Genomic DNA, 5,968 nt, shown 5'->3' on the forward strand with positions numbered 1-5,968 from the left:
TCCTGCAATGAGACAGAGAGAAGGGAAAAAAAAATAAATTACTGTGCATTAAACTTAAATATATTAGACATACTCTGGTGGATTGACCCTAGCTGGAAGTCAGGTGCTCATCAAAACTGCTCTATCACTCCCCTCCTCACTAGGCAGAGGAGAGAAAAATTAACAAAAGGCTCATAAGTCCACATAAGGACAGGGAGATCACTCAGCAATTACTGTCACAGGCAAAACAGACTTGACTTGGTTTAATTTATTAACAATCAAATCAGAGTAGGATAATGAGAAATAACACCAAGTCTTAAAACCACCTTCCCCCCATCCCTCCCTTCTTCCTGGACTAAACTTCACTCCCAACTTCCTCCTCCCCCACAGCAGCACAGGGGGATGAGGGCTGTGGCCAGTTCATCACACATCCTCTCTGCTGGCCTTTCCTCCTCAGGGGAAGGAATCCTCACACTCTTTTCCTGCTCCAGTGTGGGATCCATCCCACAGGTGACAGTCCTCCACAAGCTTCTCCAACATGAGTCTTCCCCACAGGTTCATGAAGCACTCCATGATGTCCCTTCCATGGGGTGCAGTCCTTCAGGAACAGACTGCTCCAGTGGGGGTCCCCCAATGGGGTCAAAAGTCCTGCCGGCAAACCTGCTCCAGCATGGGCTTCCCACAGGGTCACAGCCTCCTTTGGGCATCCCCCTGCTCTGCCATGGGGTCCTCCCCAGGCTGCAGGTGGATCTCTGCTCCACCGCACACCTCCATGGGCTGCAGGGCACAGCTGCCCCACCATGGGCTTCAGGGGAATCTCTGCTCCAGTGCCTGGCCTTGGCCAGTGGTGGGTCCATCTTGGAGCCAGCTGGCATTGGCTCTATTGGACATAGGGAAAGCTTCTTACAGAAACCACCCCTGTAGCCACCCTCCCACCCCCACCCCCCATTACAAAAACCTTGCCATGCAAACCCAATACACATACACATAGATTCTGGGTTATTTTCAAACTTCCCAGGATATATTTTCCATTACCATTCATGGGGGGGGAAATAAAAAAGCTACAAATGCTTTAAAAGAGTAAGCTAGATCAGTAACGCTTTAGTATCTCTTTCATCTAAGTGCTAGGCTTGAAGAATGGTAGATTTCAAAATCTGGATTGTATGCACATAAACACCACTGTCTCAGTGCTAGTTACTATGACTGTCATTGATTGCTCAAGTATACCACCCTATGTATTCTTCCTAGTTATACACAAATAAAAACCACAATTCAGTCTACCATTTACTGAATGGGCCCATGATGTTAGGCAAAGTAAATATTTAGGAGAATTTAACAATCTAGATGAGAACTGAAAGAGGAAAAAAAGAAAAAGGCGTACGTAGTGCAAGTCTCTTTCACGGCATTCAAAGCTGTTCTTCTAAATAAGGAATAGAAGGTCTTAATGGAGGAACACGTGCTTTTCGGTCGATTAAAAAAAAAAAGCCAACAAGCCATACAAATCAAAACTGAAAACAGTCTCAACTTCTGACTTTCTTGCAGGATCATTTGGGGGCTCTTAAGACGCATATCATCTTGCGCACATTAATTGGGAGTAGACAAAAAACCCAAACCACTTTTGAGAACAGTAAGTAAATACTACTGTTCCTCCTCCTAGTTGATCAGATGCTACCAAAACAGAAAGAGAGATGCCCAGGCTGCCAAGTTATGGCAAGTCTGCCAGGCTTTCAGGGAAATGACTTCGTCTACCTAGTAAAAGCCACCTTGCAAGACCTTAGGTTGCCTGTGGAACTCCTGGAGAAAACAAAACAGTTTAAAAAGTAGATTTCTAATCTAAAAACACATACTTTTTGTTGCTGTTGTAATAATAAATCTAGCATATTTTCCTTTCACACCAGTTCAAAGGGGAAAAAAGATATCTAAAAAAAAAAAAAAAAAAAAAAAATCCCTATTAAACTACAAGGAGAAACTGGAAAATTTCAAGACACTACCTTTAAAAATCTTAAAAGCTGGTCTCTCTAGGGAACTGCAGTCAGTGTTACAAGCACTCCAGAAGGTCTCCTCAACCCAGAGCAGTTTCCAGCTGGAAGAACATGACTGCTCCTACATGGGCTGTCAGAAACACAGGAGAACCCAGCTTCCAGAGAGGCACGTATGGTCCCCCACTGCCACAGCAGCAGAGATTACATGGAGCCCAGCTTGAGTCTTGTTAATGAAATACATGCACAGATCACTGAGCAAATAAGCTCCATAACATGCAACAGGGTGAAATTTGCATTCAAATAAATTCTGTATAGACTGTGCACATCCCCGCCGTGTGTGATCGCCAACTGTCATGCAATGCATCTGCTCAGCAGACAATTTAGAGTCACAGTAAATACAGTCAATATTTCTGGCAGACTGGAATACACTCAGCATCTCTGTTACTTGACAGAGCTTCTTGGACTGTGAAGTAATTTTGAGTTGCTTCATCCATTTTTTTTATTTTTTTCCCCCCAATCAACTTGTATATAAGGCATAAGCAAGCTGTGCCATTTCTGAAATTAATCAAGCAGTCTTAAAAATCCCTTTCTGAAGTAGTGGGAAGAAAAACATCCTCACCCTTCTGATAGTTCTCCGATGCCCAGAGCTGGTCACAGCTAAGGCATGCTACAAAACATGCAGAAGCATCTTGCAGGATCAAACATCAGCGCGAACACAGTATACACAGTCTCTGGATAGAAATGATATTCAAAGGAAAAAATATATCTAGATTTTACTAAAATAGGCAATTCACATTTCTTCTCTTAAAGAGCTCACTCTTTTCATTCTTACATTAGTTTTTCACAATGGTTAACTAAAAATGTGGGGTTTGACATAAACAAGTTCTACACAAAATTGTTACCAATAATCAAGGTGCCCAAACAAATTCACCATCCAGGTATCATACAGGCACTACCCAAAACACACTCCTACTTTCCTTCAGCTCCTTCACATGAATTCAGTGACAAGAGCCACAAGAGTAGTTTCACTGTCCTGGCAGAGACATTCACACAGATCCAAAGCTTTGGCGTGAGCCTGTATGAGGCTGCAGGACTGTTATTTTAACGCGCTCATGAACAGAAGGTAATTGCTAACTCTGGGTAACTGTGTCTGTGCTTATCTTACACACATCTCATCATTGTGCTCCTGTTGTTTTCAAACAATATAAACTCCTTTGCATTGGCACAGCAGGATCTCTAGGTCTTCTGCAAAAAGTTATAAGCCAGAGTTTCTATCTACATTCAGTCTTTCACTGCCTAGTCATGTGCCAATAAAAGCACCACTTAACATGCCAACCGAACAAGTAGAGATAACCAAACTCAGACACAGAACCAGCTGTAGGTCCATCAATGCATCTGAAGATCAAAACAGGCTGCAAGAAGTAACTTTAGCTGCATATGATTACAAATCAACAAAACTTTCCAGATGACTGATATTTATTTATTTATAACAGCAAGATTTTGTACTGTATCACTGGAAGAATAGAGGCTACTGTACTCTTTAAGACTTGGCTGTAAAGTATCACACATCTGAAGACTGGAAACCCAACAAGCCAAATGAACTATACACAGCAGGTGACAATCAGCCAAAACACTGCTCCCCTCCTTAGCCACAGATGCTGATGCCACAGACCACCAGCCATAAACTGTCAGATGGGGAACATGTTTCTCCAGGTGTTGGCCAAGTCATTTAAAGCCATAAAGCATCCACAGTTGTAACAGGACATTCAATGCTTTTGAAAGTCTGGGGCACCTACTTGGCTGCCTAAATTAGAATCCAGGAACCTGAATCTAGCCGGATGCATTTTTTTCCGTAAGCTTTATCTTTAATACCTTGAAGTCCTTATATGAATGCATTTGAATTTCACTTACTATTCATAAACATACATTGAAGCACCCCTAACGTACTGGAAAACAGCGGAAAGCTGCAGAACGTCTCTGTCACAATGGTATTTTAAAGCTGGCAGAAACAGAGCGATGCTATCTGCAAAATGACACAAGTACAGATTGTGACACTGGCTCTGAAGGAGAGCTGTCCATGAATTTCAACTAGGAAGCCTGCTTGAGAATCAACAAAAAAGGCAGACAGGCAGAGTTACAAGCTGTATGTAACCTAAAATATTTGTCCACAGGTAACACCAGAAAGACAAATATTCAAAGTAACATCTGTAGTTTTTAGGTCAATTCTTTAGTCCTAATATCTACTATTGTCACATAATATTGAAGAATTAGAAAAAAAAAAATCTGCTATTCAACAAATGAATAAGCAATTGTCACTTCCTACCCTCTGCTATCTGAGAGCGCCAAAAATTAAAACTTTAATTTAGGGCTATGTCTACTAAGTAATGTATCACAAGACTTTGAAGTCTTACACTTAAGCCTTCAATACTTGAAGACATGTATTAATATCATGAGTTAAATATACAACCAACATAGTAAAAAAAATTCATAAAAATTGGAGAAATAGTATCAATTAAAATGAAAACTTTATGGAACATAAGACAAATAATTAAAATAATATTTTTTAGTATCTAGTAATTTTTCGATCATATGGATTTAGAGTTACTAAACTAAGAGTTTGAAGACACAGTTGATTGAAAACTCAAGCCAATTTATTGTCCAAACACACACAAATTAAAACATAAAAAACCCCTGCTGACACTTTAATCTAGCAGAAATTAGTATAGCAAACAAAGCCTTTTTTTTTTTTTTTTGTGCATGAGCTTGGTAGAGAGTTAAGGTTATACATTGCAGTTTTAGGTCTGAAAATACAAATTTTCAGAATATAGATGAGGTAATCTTACTCTCAGATTGTTCTATGCTCAGGACATGTTTATACAAGAGGCCAAACTTCTGAAAGCCATTCCCAAAAGTATTTAGTCCCTAAATCCTCAGACACGAAGATGCCTTTAAAACAAATAGAGGTTTTATGGGTATGTAGATAACATTCACAGGAGACAGAGATAGCAGAAAAGTTTAAAGCAGTTGGTTCTAGTAGGGGAAGAGGTCAGCCAAACCGACACAGGACAGCACAGCGTCCCACTCACATCGTCATCTGCTTTATTGACATTATTCATATCTCACAGCTTTACTGTCAACGTTTTTCACGTGAGTTTCTTAAAGCTTTGCTTGACTGTTTTTGTATAACCTTAGAGTCATTGCACCTCTACAATCCATCATTTACACAGATGGATTTTGAGTCTAAAGAAAAAATTAAGCTCAATATTTTTTTAAAAAATCATATCTGAAGAACTTTAATTATTGTTCTATGGTCTTGTAGCACAAAAGCTGCATAGAGATTTTAGAAAATCAATTTCTTCGCTTTTGTGAGCTGAAGACAAACTATGCCAGCATAATTGAGTTAATTGCAGTTTAAGTTACCAATTTCCTTTTTACAATGAAGTAGGTGTGAATGGGAAAGTGGTGTAAGAAAAGATGTATTTCAATACGCTCTCTGGAGCAAGTTCATTTCCATTAAGTGTCATTAACCGAAACTTGTTAGACTCACTCTACACTTCAGAGAAAATTTACCAACACTGTCATTCTGCATAGCTCCCAAAAAAAACCCATACCATGATAAATACCTTTACTTATGCTCAACATGACAGCGGCGTAGCTGGACTAATGGCAATGGCAGTTCGCTGACTGCGTTTGAGCTCACTCTCCCTTCGGACCCCGTCGCACACGGGTCGAGGGGCGCAGGCGGCACCCCGCATCCCCACTTTCCACTCCCGTCCCCGAAGCTCCAAACGTGCAAACACCAAACTCACCGCTTATCCAAAATAACCAATAACAATTCCAATAATGAGAAAATTAAAACTACCGAGCGACCCGTCCCTCTCCCCGCCAGAGCCGCTCCGTGGGGAGGACACCCGCGGAGCCCCCGCTCCCAGGACGCCCGTCGGGGCAGTGACCTGGCGGGCACGACCGCGCCGCAGCGACGCGCTGCGAGACCCCGAAAGGGAGAC

The sequence above is a fragment of the Athene cunicularia genome (genome assembly GCF_003259725.1).
Source record: "Athene cunicularia isolate RWA chromosome 3 unlocalized genomic scaffold, athCun1 chr3_part1, whole genome shotgun sequence".
NCBI classification, from domain to species: domain Eukaryota; kingdom Metazoa; phylum Chordata; class Aves; order Strigiformes; family Strigidae; genus Athene; species Athene cunicularia.